This window comes from Ovis canadensis, chromosome 4 (assembly GCF_042477335.2).
Source record: "Ovis canadensis isolate MfBH-ARS-UI-01 breed Bighorn chromosome 4, ARS-UI_OviCan_v2, whole genome shotgun sequence".
Taxonomy (NCBI): Eukaryota; Metazoa; Chordata; class Mammalia; order Artiodactyla; family Bovidae; genus Ovis; species Ovis canadensis.
The window spans coordinates 28392241-28408279 of NC_091248.1; positions in this window are offsets into that span (position 1 = coordinate 28392241).

Genomic DNA, 16039 nt, shown 5'->3' on the forward strand with positions numbered 1-16039 from the left:
AAAGGATTTATTTATCTTCCACAGTCATTTTTCACCCAAGGCCTGAGATGTGTAATTAAAGTATGTGGGACTTATTCCTGACACAGCAGTGATGTTGGAGAGTCACCCCTGGGCATAAAATAGAGTGCATTCAACAACTTTTTGGAGTCTCTCCTAGTTCAGATCTGATAGTTAGAAAGCATTATCTTATAGGCACATTTGTACCATTTTCCCATAAAGTCTTATCATCTTACATAAGTCTATATGGAGCTTATTTGCCATTTTTCTACCCACTCATATGGCCAAGTTATTTCCTTTTACAGTTTATTCTTATTGCCTCAGTATGTCACTACACAGAGAGCTCTGCAGAAAATGTTATTCTAGCAGATGTTTTTCCAAATCACTTATAACAACGTTAAGTAAGGTTGATCCAGCACTAATTCCTGGTATTTATACGTTTCCATACATAACAGTCTTCTTTCCCTCAGCCCCTCACTTGTTCCTTTCCTGTCTCCCTTTACCAGCAAATATTTATTAAGTACCCATTATGTGCCAGAAATTGTTCAAATGCTCAGGATACCTCAGTGAACCAAACAGATAGAAATCTTGGCTCTCACAGAGCTTACTTATTGATGTGGAATGATAGCCTATAACAAATAACAAATAAATGAATGATACGTCATGTTGCTACAATGATAGGCACTGTTTTTCCCTTCATTTAGCTTCACAATTTGAATTAATTCTTCAGTGATATTTTCCCCCAGACCCACAGTATCTCTCTCAAATTGAAAGAGAGTCACTTTTCTGTATTTTGGATTTCATTTCTGAAAGAGTTAGAATGAAGGAATCAGCAAAAAGGAAAGAGAATCTTTACTCTTTTTCAGGAGAAGATGTTTAGGGTGAAAGGAGTTCATTAACAAACATTTGTGCATTATCCATGAGACAAATAAGAGAAGAATTTATAGCCTTGACCTTAAAGACTTTATAATTTAACTGAAAAGAGTAACAAGTAGGTAATAACAGAAGCCAGCAGCCCCCACCTCAAATGCCATCTCCAACTGCCCAAAAGGGAACCCACTGGACTTCGGAAGCGCTGGTCACAGGAGTCCTTTCATATTTCCAATTGCTCAGTTACTACATAGCCAATGCATTGACAGTGGGCTACCCATGCAGTAATTTTTCACAGTGGGATTTTGGCCTTAGATTTTGTTTCTGAGTCCCTTAACTAAATCTATCTAGTGTATCAGGCTATTTCATGGGCACTTGCCCTTTTTCTACATTTAGCAAACTGCGTGCAGGCCTGTGGGCTAAGGTGCTTCAGTTGTGTCCCGCTCTTTGCAACGCTGTGGACTGGAGCCCACCAGGCTTCTGTGTCCACGGGATTCTCCAGGCAAGAAAACTGGAGTGGGTTGCCATGCCCTGCTCCAAGGGATCTTCCTGCCCCAGGGATTGAACCTGCTGTCTCCTGTGGCTCCTGTGTTGTAGGTGGATTCTTTACAGTTGAGGCACTGGGGAAGCCCTAGCAAACATATATTGAGCATCTACTAATCATCATGTCAAGTGCTTGGGATATTAATAAAGAAATTGCCTCTGCCCTTGAGGACATACCATTGTTAGGATCAGTTCAGTTCAGTCACTCAGTCATGTCCAACTCTTTGCAACCCCATGAATCGCAGCACACCAGGCCTCCCTGTCCATCACCAATGCCTGGAGTTCACTCAAACTCATGTTCATCGAGTCAGTGATGCCATCCAGCCATCTCATCCTCTGTCATCCCCTTCTCCTCCTGCCCCAAATCCCTTCCAGCATCAGGGTCTTTTCCAACGAGTCAACTCTTCGCATGAAGTGGCCAAAGTATTGGAGTTTCAGCTTTAGCATCAGTCCTTCCAATGAACACTCAGGACCGATCTCCTTTAGAATGGATTGGTTGGATCTCCTTGCAGTCCAAGGGACTCTCAAGAGTCTTCTCCAACACCACTGTTCAAAAGCATCAATTCTTTGGCACTCAGCTTTCTTCACAGTCCAACTCTCACATCCATACGTGACCACTGGAAAAACCATAGCCTTGACTAGACAGACCTTTGTTGGCAAAGTAATATCTCTGCTTTTTAATATGCTATCTAGGTTGGTCATAACTTTCCTTCCAAGGAGTAAGCGTCTTTTAATTTCATGACTGCACTCACCATCTGCAGTGATTTTGGAGCCCAAAAAAATAAAGTCTGATACTGTTTCCCCATCTATTTCCCATGAAGTGATGGAACCAGATGCCATGATCTTAGTTTTCTGAATGTTGAGCTTTAAGCCAACTTTTTCACTCTCCACTTTCACTTTCATCAAGAGGCTCTTTAGTTCCTCTTCACTTTCTGCCATAAGGGTGGTGTCATCTGCATATCTGAGGTTATTGATATTTCTCCCAGCAATCTTGATTCCAGCTTGTGCTTCTTCCAGCCCAGCGTTTCTCATGATGTACTCTGCATATAAGTTAAATAAGCAGGGTGACAATATACAGCCTTGACATACTCCTTTTCCTATTTGGAACCAGTCTGTTGTTCCATGTCCAGTTCTAACTATTGCTTCCTGACCTGCATACAAGTTTCTCAAGAGGCAGGTCAGGTGGTCTGGTATTCCCATCTCTTGAAGAATTTTCCACAGTTTATTGTGATCCACACAGTCGAAGGCTTTGGCATAGTCAATAAAGCAGGAAATAGATGTTTTTCTGGAACTCTCTTGCTTTTTCCATGATCCAGCGGATGTTGGCAATTTGATCTCTGGTTCCTCTGCCTTTTCTAAAACCAGCTTGAATATCAGGAAGTTCACGGTTCACATATTGCTGAAGCCTGGCTTGGAGAATTTTGAGCATTACTTTACTAGCATGTGAGATGAGTGCAATTGTGTGGTAGTTTGAGCAGTCCTTGGCATTGACTTTCTTTGGGATTTGAATGAAAACTGACCTTTTCCAGTCCTGTGGCAACTGCTGAGTGTTCCAAATTTGCTGGCATATTGAGTGCAGCACTTTCACAGCATCATCTTTCAGGATTTAGGTACCCATAAAAGTCACGGATGAGCAAGGTCAACACTCTTAACAATGCTATGTATGTGGCACTATGGGAAAGAAAGATGATAAAGCCACTACCTTTGTCCAGAAGAGGTCGTAGGAAAGAATTCAAAGTGTATACCTAGACGAATCTCAAAATAATAAGAATTTACTAGGTGGGGGAGGAGGGAAAGGCATGTTAAATTGAGCAGAATATGTTAGCAAAGAAATGAAAATGTGTGAAAGAGCTCTTGCCAACACCCAAATGGGGAGACTGGAGATTCTAACTCTAGGTCTTAAACTCTAGATATTGAGCATGTTGCCTGGGGGCATGCTCACTTCTGCTCATTACTGTTGTCCCTACCTGTTGGCACAGGCACTACTTCTACTATGTTTTTAATTCTTTTGAAAACTTCAATCTTTTTGCATTTTAAAAATAGTTTTACTGAGATGATTTTCATATCATTGGCCACCCCATTTTAAATGTGCAATGCAATGGTTTTTAGAATATTTATACAATTAGTGCAACCATTACCATGATTTAATTTTAGAACATCTTCATCATTCCAAAAAGAAACCTCATACCCACCAAGAGTTACTCCCCATCTCCATCCCACGTACACAATCCTGCTGCTGCTGGTACTGCTAAGTCACTTCAGTCATGTCTGACTCTGTGCAACCCCATAGATGGCAGCCATCAGGCTCCCCCGTCCCTGGGATTCTCCAGGCAAGAACATTGGAATGGGTTGCCATTTCCTTCTCCAATGCATGAAAGTGAAAAGTGAAAGTGAAGTCGCTCAGTCGTGTCCAACTCTTCACGACACTATGGACTGCAGCCTACCAGGCTCCTCCATCCATGGGATTTTCCAGGCAAGAGCACTGGATCGGGTGCCATCGCCTTCTCTAGACAACCACGAGTCTACTTTCTGTCTCTAAAGATTTGGACCTTTTATATAAAGTGAATCATGCCATGTGTAGACTGGTTTCTTTCACTTCGTATGATGTTTTCAAAGTTTGTCCCTGTCATAGCATGTATCAATCCCTCATTCTTTTTTACTGCAGAATAACATTCCATTGCATGACCATAACACTTCGTTCATCCATTCATCAATTTCTACTGATGGGTTGCTTCTACTTTTCACCTATTGTGACTAGTGCTATATGAACATTAGTATACAAGTTTTTGTGCATTTTCATTTCCCTTGGGTACACACATAGGGGTAGAACTGCTGGTTCATGTGGCAGCTCTGTTTAACTTTTTCAGAAAACTGCCAAAGTATCTGTGAAAGTGACCACACCATTTTGCATTTCCATTAGCAGTATATACAGGTTCCTTTTCTTGACATCCTTGTTGGCACCTGTTGTTGTTTAGTGATAGTCATCCTGCTCCTGCTAAGTTGCTTCAGTTGTGCCCAACTCTTCGCGACACCATGGACTGCAGCCCACCAGGCTCCTCCATCCATGGGATTTTCCAGGCAAGAGTACTGGAGTGGGCTGCCATTGCCTTCTCCAAATAGTCATCCTAGTGAATGTAAAATAGCATACCATTGTCATTTCTCTCTACGTTTCCTTAATGGCTGATGAATTATTGGAAGTACAGTACCACAGCATTATGATATAGCACTTAACTCAAATTTTGTACAAATATAACTGATAGCATAGGGTGGAGGCGGGGGGATCTTCTTGGAAGAGAGGACTCAAAACAGGAGGGTAGAGTTGGAAGAAATGATAGAGGCAGAGAGCAGTAAGGATGTGTGAAGAAGCAATAAGGAGGCTTTAATGGTGAGAGTGAAAGTATGGTTGAAACCTGTTATTTTGTCTTTTGAAAAACAATATTCTCCACCCTTCTGTTGGGATTTTTTTCTCCTTCCCCTCATTCCAGCGCTTTCCACAGTTCAGATGGAAAAATCCATGATTTAATGTGACTTCACCTTCACTCCTGACTAAAGTAGATTGGTCTAGGCATGATCACCTGCCCAAGACTGGACCAACTAAACACTTTTCCCCAGTAGTTGTGAACTTGAGAAAGAAAAAAAAAAAAAAAGAAAAAAAAAAAACATTTCAGTCCCTTCTCACTGTGGTAACCTTAAGTTAAAAATTCCAGCAGCACTTGGCAATCAGTTATTTCACAATGCGAGAGTTGGACTATAAAGAAAGCTGAGCACAGAAGAATTGACACTTTTGAACTGTGGTGTTGGAGAAGATTCATTTGAGAGTCCCTTGGACTGCAAGGAGATCCAACCAGTCCATCCTAAAGGAGGTCAGTCCTGAGTGTTCATTGGAAGGACTGATGTTTAAGTTGAAACTCCAATACTTTGGCCACCTGATGCGAAGAGTTGACTCACTAGAAAAGACTCTGATGCTGGGAGGAACTGGGGGCAGGAGGAGAAGGGGACGACAGAGGATGAGATGGCTGGATGGCATCATCAACTCGATGGACATGAGTTCGGGTGAACTCTGGGAGTTGGTAATGGACAGGGAGGTCTGGTGTGCTGCAATTCATGGAGTTGCAAAGAGTCAGACACGACTGAGCAACTGAACTGAACTGAACTGATTTCACAACGTGGAGAACTGCCTGCTATGAAGGTGAATAATATGAATACCAAAGACAAGCCAGATAAGAGAGTACTGGTTGTGTTCAAATTTCTGGCTTAAACTGTTTTAAAGATTCAACAACTTTTAGTGACAAGATTTTTTTAAATATAAAAGATTATGTGAATTCCTAAAATTATGCCATAAACCTTGCAAAAATCATGTGTCTCATTGTCTTCCAATGTAGGACTGGACTTTTTGAGTCTTGGTCAATGGTTCACATAATTTAGAGAGGTTGCCATAGTCTGTAATCCTCTGTGTAAAATACTAGACTAGGAAACCCTAAGATGTATACAGCACTGCTGTTGCCTTAGGTTGCTGATCAACTGAGAAGGAAGAGACAAAATAGGTAAAAAGGACTGGCAAGTCATCTACAATAATCAGGCTATGGAATATGAGCCAAAAAACAGTCAAGTGATGGAAACCACGAGTACTCCTTGGAGTTCAGAAGAGGCAGAAAGATTTGGGAGCTATAGCAGGAAGTTAAAGGCAGATTCACAGAGAAATAAAGTGGGTCTGGAAATTGAGTAGGATTCAGATAACCACTGAAGAAGAAAACGAGAAGCCATAGAGATGAGTTCAGTGAGTACTGTTTTTAAAGGATTTTACTTGTTTATTCTCATAAGAGCTTTTGGGTCAGCCTAACCTACAAAGCAATCACAGATTCTCCTGTTTAAATAATTTCATCCCATTCTACTCTTGAACAACTCCTATCAAGTGTGGAGCTTTTCCATCCAGTGCTGCCTGACCCCAAGTCTATTTCTACAGAAATTACAACCTTGTTTACATTACTGGATTCCTAAGTTGATCAGACTTTCTCCCTAAAGGTCAATTTATGACTCAGAGATTTCATTAGATTTTTTCAAATACAGCAGTCCAATTCTATTTCAACAGAAATTACTATCTTGTTTACATTATTGGGTTCTAAGTCGATCAGACACACTACCTAAAGGTCAATTTATGACTCAGAGATTTCATTAGATTTTTTTCAAATACAACAGTCCCTCCCTATCTGCACTGTGTAAGTTCTAAGACCCTTAGGTAATGCCTGAAACCATAGATACTACCAAACTCTATACATACTATGTTTTTTCCTACATATACATCATTTGATAAAGTTTAATTTATTAATTACGCAGAGTAACACATTAACAACACCTAAAAATTAAATAGAACAATTATAGCAATATAATGTAATAAAAGTATGTGAATGTCTCTCACTCTAAAAATATCTCCTTGTACAAATTTAATGCCTTTTCCGTCTTAACTAAGCATTTATCATGACCAATGGTCATAATTTTTGCAGTCTAAGGTAAGAAAATAAAATAAGCACAAATTTCTTTTTCCTTCCCCACAGTTTCAAGGACAGAAGATTCTTACTGTAGATCTTAGCAACCTCAACATACAATTTTTTTCTTTCCTTATTAAGTCAAGAACGTTTCTCTTTTCATTTACAGGAAGCAGTACATGGCTTCCCTCTGTCATATCTGAATTGCCAGCATCACTGCCCTTGTGTTTTGTGTCCATTATAAAGAGAAATAGAGGTTACCTGAACACAGGCACTGCAATACCACAACAGTCGACCTGGTCACCATGGTAGCTACTAAGCGATTAAATGAAGGGATGCAAGGGACAAAGGGATGATTCACATCCCGGATGGGACAGAGCAGGACAGTGCAAAGATTTCATCATGCTACTCAGAACAGCACACGATTTAAAACTTATGAATTGTCCCCAAACCAAAAAACAAGGGCACAAGTTATAAATCTCAGAGTTGGAAGGAATGTTAGTTACCATCAAGTGAGAGGTGCCCAAACCTGGCTGCACATCACAATAACCTGGGTTAGTATTAAAAAATTTACAAAACCCCAGATCCATCCCCAGACCTATAGACTCAAAACCTTTTGAATTTGGGGCCGTGGACTAGGGAGTTTAGGGAGCAGTGGCGAGGATATGGTCTTATAACTTAAAAAAATTGAACTGGTTTTAAATCAAGAAGAGTACAGAAAATAACATGAAAACTAAAACGGGAAGATGTTAACAATTATGGCTATGTAGAGAAAAAGTTATAATTTGATAGAAAGCCTTGCATTGGCTAGACTCTATAGAGGAGACCTGTCAGCATTATCACACGCTGATTCTACGGAAGCTACTGTACAGCTCTGTGTATTGTAGATAACTGATAGCAATGCAAAATAGTTCTTGTCTACAGACATACAAATTCTGTATCTTCTTTTACCTTGGATAAACACTTTTAATACATACTTCAATTTTCCTGTTGTATAGATGTGTCTTTTCACTGAGCATCTTTTGAGTGCATTATAACATCTGCCTAGTACACTCATTAAGTTAAAGAAAATCTATAATGTATTCATTTTATATCCATAGGAGAGTCGGGATTTTATAGTTTTTGAAAATTAATAGTTTCTTCAAAAAGTTTTTAAAAGGTTGATTAATCCTTACAGAAAATGTTAATATACACTACATTTTCCCTTTTGGTCTCATTTCATTTCTCTCCTCCTTCTCTCTGCAGAGGCAGCTCCTTTCCTGTATTTAGTGTAAATACAAGTCATGCCTTTATACTTTTCTTAAATATATAATATTCAAAAATAATGTATGGTATTAATTAATTTAAAAAACATATTCTATATGACATGCTGCAAACTTTTTAACTTAGCAATAAATAGCTGAGATATCTTCATGCCCATCTATGTAACTATGCCTTTAATGGCTAGTAGTGTACTTGGCTTTGGGACCACTTTTTGAGACTAACTTGATAATTTGCTTTTGTAGAAAAATATCTATTCATTTGCTTCCCAATTTTCTAGCCTCAGGTTTTTCAGTTTCCTATACTCATTTTTCTTTACTGTATATTATGCCCACATTTTTTATTCCTTAAAGTGTTTACTTTTGTCTTTTCTGTTTTTACTTGCTTATTTCTTTGTTTGCTTAGAAATAAATACTTGATTATACTTGATTATTTCTGTTTTTGTTGACTTGCTTTTTAAAGTTATTAACTTGTTATCTTGATTATTTCCTTCATTCTACTCTTTCCTTGTTTACATACAACATATTAATTATGCCTTCACATTCCAAAATGTATTGCTTCATTGTTGTTCAATTGTAATTTTTTGCAGTTGTTTTCTTTTAATTTCTTACCTAACCCCTTGCATTCTTTATGAGTTTATTTTTCAGTTTTCAAATATGTCAGTTGGGCTTTGTACTATTTTGTATTAGAGTTCTAATTTAATTGCATTGTTGTTAGGAAATGTAATCCACATAAGATATTGATCTTTGAAATGCTTAAGACATGAGTTTTAAGAATTTTTAATAAGTGTTTCACTTGGTAAAAAGAATACATATTCTCTATGGACAAAATGTAGGCAGAAATATTTTTGTTTGTATTGTACATTTGAGACAGAAGTAGTAAAATCTCTTACTATGGTTATATGTTTCTCTGTGTAATTTTGTCTGTTTTTCTGAGCTATGTTGTTAAATGTGCATGCTTTCATGATTATTTTTTCTATTGGTGTACTATTATTTTTTCTTGTTATATAATGTTTCTCTTTAATTAATACTATTTTATGGATTAGTGCTTTTTCCTTAAATTCCATTGTGCCTAATATCATTATTTCTGTACTAGCTAGCTTTCTTTTGTTTAGTGTTTGAACACTTCTTTCTATGGTTTTATTTTCAATCTATGTGACTTTAAGTATAACTTTTGCAAATAGAACATAGATGGTGTTTTGAAAGATCCAATCATATAGTCCTTCTTTTTTGATGCATTTAATCCATTTACATTCACTATAATTCATAATATTTTTACTTACTAACACTAATTCATCTTGTGGTTTCTTCTATTATATTTTATCTTTGTGTCTCATTTCTTACCTTCTGTGGTATTTGTAAATATTCTTTATTTCACTTTTTCTCAGCTGATTTTGAAGTTGTCAATTGTATTTCTATTGATTTGGCAATTACTCTTAAATTTTTCTAATGACTATGATATTCAGCATCTCTATTTTATTCTATAAAACTATCTATTAAATAGTCCCTTTTCTCTGCCACCCACACTGTCCCATCTTCCTTGTTACTCTTGTCTAGACCAGGCTTCAGCCAAATCCTGCCTGACACCTGATTTTGTATAGCTCATGAGTTAAGAATGGTTTTCACATTAAACAATTTTTTTAATCAAAAGAATATAGTTCATGACATCAACATTATATAAAATTCAGTGTCCACAATAAAGTTATATTGGAACACAGCCATTCTCATTTGTTTACATATTTTCTAGGGCTGCTATCCTGACACAATGGCAAAGTTGAGTAGTTACAACAAAGATCATATGCCCACAAAGTTTGAAATACTCTTTATATGGCCCTGTATGAAAAGTTTTCTCATTCCTAGTCTAGACATCAGAGTGTCATTTTACTTCGAAACTTTTACCTTAACAAATGTAAATCAAAAATTATGGGTATTTCTCTCTTTTATAGATTAAAGTTAATAACATATAAAATATATTTTATCAACTTACATGTTTCCCATTGTTTCTTATATCACATTATATCTTATTCTTTCCAAGTTCACTTTTCTTTCTGCCAAAAAAAGAAAAATGTTCATTCTCTTATCAAGAGTTGCTGGGATAGTAAATTCTGTTAGTCTTTGCATTTCTGAAAATGTCTTTAGTTTGTTTTCACTTCTGAAAGCAAATTTAGCTGGATATGTAATTTCAGGTTAGTATTTTCCCTAAGCAGTTTGGAGATATTACTCCATTGTCTTCAAGTGTTTGTTATTCTCATGAGAAATCTGCTTGTTGTCCAATTGCCTTTCTTTGAAGTTTTAAACATTGTTTTACATCGTTAGCTTTTGAGTTTTTTTTTCTTAAATATGTGAGATATCAATACTTCTGTATAATAAATCGAGTTGGGTTTATTTTTGTTTTTTACCTCTGTCAGCATTTGGTGTGTACTTTTAATCTGAAAACTCATCCTTTCTCACTGTTAGAACCTTTTTACCTGTGATATTTCAAATATTATTTCTCAGTCGTCCTCTCTTTTCTCTGTCCCTGAGATACCTACTATATATACATAGTATATATGTGTGTGTGTGTATGCTGAAATCTTTCAGTGATTGTCTTTTAATGTCTTTTTCATGTTTTTCATATTTTTATTTCTCTATGTTTAACTTTAGGTGATTTTCTCCACATTATTTTTCAATTCCCTAATTCATTCTTTAACTAAGTCCAGTCTGGAAATCACTCTGCTTAGGGAGATTTTTGTGGGCTTCCCTGGTAGCTCAGTTGGTAAAGAATCCATCTGCAATGCAGGAGACCCTAGTTTGATTCCTGGGTTAGGAAGATCCCCTGGAGAAGGAAACAGCTACTCATTCCAGTATTCTGGTCTGGAGAATTCCATGGACAGAGGAGCCTGTTAGGCTACAGTCCATGGGGTTACATTTATTCCAATAACTACATTCTGCATTTTGAGAATTTCTAATTGTTTTTTTGGTTCACATCAATTTATTTTACTTCCATAATCTTCTCCCTTGATAAAATTGTCTATAACTATTTGAGAATCTTAAACATATTTAAAGTTAAACTGAGTATTCTATTGCTTATATTTTGTCATGTGTGAATGTATTTAACTCCTCTGTGTTTTGTTTTGATTTCAAACTTGATGTTCAGTTTTCTAACTCTGAAAATTTAATTTGCATGTTCACTTTGAATGGAAAATGTTTTCATTGTTTTATGTTCCTGATCTGTGGTCTGACTCTGTAACACGTAGTTTTTATACTAAAGTTCTTTGTTCCAGTACCAGAACCAGGTCTTAAATAAATAGCTTGAAGCTCCACTTTCAAGATGCTCTATGAATATCAAGATCCATCCACTCAGATAGCAGGGAGTTCTGTCCAGAGCCTAAATTTTCTGAATGACATTTTCTCTTTTTTCTTGACATAGCTCATATTTATTTTATGCAAACAGTAGCAAAGACAGTAGTACTGGTTTTCTCACCCTTTATTTCTTTCCACCTTCTCTGCCTAGCTCCTGGTTTCAGGCAATGAAACCCAGCTTACAATGCATGGGGAGCTTTGGGCTCTCTACAGTCTCATGACTGCAGAACTTTGCCTCTCTCTTTCTGCACATAGGATGTAGTATATGGACCTCAGCTCAACTTACAGCTCTAGGCTTCTGTTCCATTTCTGGTCCAGGGGATATTCAACTTGTCTTTTACACAAGTATATGGCATACAAATACATACATACACACACACAATTGTTTTGTTTAGAAAGGAAGAGAATTTAAGGTATAAGCTCAAAATTTAATTGTTCCTTCTTATAAGCCTATATGATTCTGACCTTTAACACAAGGGTGAGCAAACTACAGCTCATAGACCAAATTTGGCCTGTTCATGTTTCCATAAATAAAGTTTTATTGGAATATAGCCACATCCATTTCTTTTCATATTGCATTTTGCTGTTTTCACTAAAAGTACAGAGTCGACTAATTATGACAAAGACCATACACTCTGCAAAGCCTAAAATTTTTACAGAAAAAGATTGCTGATCCTGCTGTAACAATAGATAGCCTCTTCCCTTCTTTATCTACTCTTCCTCACATGGCTTGAAATATCAAGTACATGATGACAAGTCCCTGAACTTCCTCATTTACTTAGCTGAATATTTCAGTTTGGAGATATACAGTAGGCTTCTTAAACTTAATATGTTCAAAACCAAATCCCTGACATTTCCTCTGTACCCTCCCTCCTCTGCATGAAAGACTTTCTTCAAGTAGGCTACTCCATGCAGCAAAAAAAATTAATCCTTCCCTTTGCTCAAGTCAAAAATTTTAGAAACATCCTTGACTTCTCTCACACTCCATATCTTTTCTACCAAAAACCTAAAAAAAAAAAACAAACACAACACTGAAAATTCATGAGTAAGTTCCCTCGTCAGCGAATTACGTGTCTCACTTGTGAACCAGGTTCCAGGAGAAGTAAGCCAGCAAATGTTGAAGTCAGTCTCACTGGGAAGTTTGATATGGGATCTGTTCCGTAACTCAGGCTCAGACAGTCTGCCTGTTGACGTTTTCTTATCTTTATGAGAACAGGAAATATGCTAGCCTTCTAGTAAAGGCCTTTGGATTAAACTCTCAGAAGGAAACTGGCCTCACCTAATAAACTCACCAGAACATAAAAGGACATGGAAGAGAATAATAAAACTAATGTGCTAATCAGTTCAATAAATGCCTAAAGCAGACCTTAAATCAAATAATAGACAGGAAAGGATGCCTTATTTTAGTGCCTTGAGACACACAGTGATGAGAAAACACTTCCTCAGCTTTGAATTTCTGCAGGGAAAACAGTAATCGATTCAGGAGAAGTAGCCTATCATGAGACACCAGCGGCAGTTTCTAAACAGAAAGAATCATTTTCCTTTCTGTCTTCTTCCAGAACTGATGGAAGATCTCATATGCCGAGAGGGTGCCTTAGGCTTCCATCCTACTAGCTGCATGAGCAATGTGAAGCCTGTGTCCTTGGAATGAGCAAATCTCTCCAGTCATTCAGTTCTAGACATCTAGCCATAGGCAAAACTAGAACACAAGTGAAGATTTTCTCTGTCAAACATCCATCAGCCTCAAATATCCCTTGACCACCTGATCAGTAGGAAAGCCATGTGTATAAAACCCATTCATACTACTGTGTTAGCAACATAATTCATTTTCCTGACTAGGAATGTGGTATTTTCAAAGAGAACAGGCAACATTCACATAATTGTAAGCATCTCAGAAGGTGGAATTCCAGCCTCAGTGTGTCCTATGTGGAACACAAATGCTTTGGGGTCAGTTCCAGTCTTGAAATTCTGAAAATGAAACTTCCTACTTCTCCTACTTTTTCTAGGCTGCCACAAATCAATTCCAGTTTAGTGGCAAAGAACCCCATTTTACCTTTCTCCAGCAGGAGCATCAACTTAGTATCTACTACAGAAAGGTTCTTAGCAGGTTAGAAGGGTCACTGTTAGCTAAGAGAAACACTATGAGGAAGGAGATGCAGAGGGCCCCCAGTGTGAGTGTGTGTGAGTGTGTGTGTGTGTGTGTGTGTGTGTGTGTGTGTGTGTGTGTGTGTGTATGTTTGGGAGTGGAGTAGGAAGGGATACAGGGAGTAAGGTACTTGCACAGGGCAGAGGAGAGGCCTCAGAGAAAAGTTAGGCATTGACTAGGGAAGCAGGGAAATTCTGAAAACAAGGACAACTCCTGGACACTTTAAGGCAATTCCCTAATAGCCATTGCTCAGGGCCTGATTTCTTAGCCTTGATGCTGAAGGAGCTAATGCAAATTCTCAAAATTCTAAGTGTATATAGGAAGCTGCTTCATGCTAAGTGACTATGACTCAACCTAAGTGGAAATGTTATTTCTCAATCCATGCTAAAACATTTATTTAAGACCAGCTCCTTCTGTCTCACGAGGAGGTTGCTACTTGTGGAGTTTGGGGGAGGCTCAGGTGTGGCCATGCAATTAGGAAACCCCATTGTTCCAAATGGGAGTGGAGCTCACCCCACTCGAGTGGAGCGCTGAGGCTGCCACCTTCTCCTCCCACATCTCAGGGTGTCTGTGCATCTCAAGGCAATTCACACTTCACATTCAGGGTGTCATTTCATTTTTAGATCAAGAGCATGAACATTTTTGCCACTGTTACTTTTCACTTAGCATCATCCTTTCCCTCAACCTCTTGCAATCATCAAATACACGCAAGACCATATATTAGGAACAACAGAAATAAAGGAATTATACCAAAAACTTTAAGGTAAAACCAGCAAGAGCAACAGGGATTAAATGCCAAGGAGACAGGAAGCTCCCTAAAAACATCCAGGTTCTTTTTTGAAACAATTCTTTGGAACCACTCCACTGTGTTGTTACTTTCTACTCCCCACTAGAGGAGGGGGAGAACAAACTCACAAGTCTCAAAGTTTAGGTTCTAAGATGCAAGCCTGAAACCCTTGTGTAGAGACTGCCACTAAAACTCTCATGTGACAAAAATCATCTACAGATATGGTATACCTGAGACCCAACATTACTAACAAGCTCCCAGGTGATGCCAAAGTTTTTGGACCAGAAGTCACACTTTGAGTTGCAACAGTATAGAGCACACTGGTTCTCGAATTTGGCTACACTTTGGACTTGACCTGGGGAATATAAAATAAGACTAATGCCCCACAAATTCTTATTTGTTCCTGAGTGTGACCTGGAAATTTGAACTTTCAACAGCTCCCCAGTGTTTCTAGCCTTCAGCAAAGTGTGAGAACCAGTGGAATGGAGGTTGTTGATTTTCTTGAGGTCACAGAAGGCAAGACTCAAAGTGCTTTGCTCAGCACCAAGTGATTCTATTGGTTCAACACTAGCATTTTCTGGAGAGCTTTTAATTAATACTGTTTGAGACCCACGCCTAGAAGTCCAGATTTAATTGATTTAAGGAAGGGCCCAGACAGCAGAATATTTCAAGTCTCAGCTACATGCACCCAGGTTAAGAATCTGTATCATAGATGTTATAAGAATGAACTAAAAAACATCTTTAATTGTCATAGAATGAGCAGACATAGTTTAGAGGGAGAATGTATGTCAGTTACGAGTACACATATATGTATATTACAGCAACTACTTGCTTTGTTATTTTATAATAATAAATCTAACTTTTTAGTAGATAATAATGAGGTTAGAGTATGCAGGTCAGGAAGCAACAGTTAGAACTGGACATGGAACAACAGACTGGTTCCAAATAGGAAAAGAAGTACGTCAAGGCTGTATATTGTCACCCTGCTTATTTAACTTATATGCAGAGGACATCATGAGAAATGCTGGACTGGAAGAAACACAAGCTGGAATCAAGATTGCCGGGAGAAATATCAATCACCTCAGATATGCAGATGACACCACCCTTATGGCAGAAAGTGAAGAGGAGCTTAAAAGCCTCTTGATGAAAGTGAAAGAGGAGAGTGAAAAAGTTGGCTGAAAGCTCAACATTCAGAAAACGAAGATCATGGCATCTGGTTCCATCACTTCATGGGAAATAGATGGGGAAACAGTGGAAACAGTGGCAGACTTTATTTTTTTGGGCTCCAAAATCACTGCAGATGGTGACTGCAGCCATGAAATTAAAAGACACTTACTCCTTGGAAGAAAAGTTATGACCAACCTAGATAGTATATTCAAAAGCAGAGACATTACTTTGCTGACTAAGGTCTGTCTAGTCAAGGCTATGGTTTTTCCTGTGGTCATGTATGGATGTGAGAGTTGGACTGTGAAGAAGGCTGAGTGCCGAAGAATTGATGCTTTTGAACTGTGGTGTTGGAGAAGACTCTTGAGAGTCCCTTGGACTGCAAGGACATCTAACCAGTCCATTCTGAAGGAGTTCAACCCTGGGATTTCTTTGGAAGGAATGATGC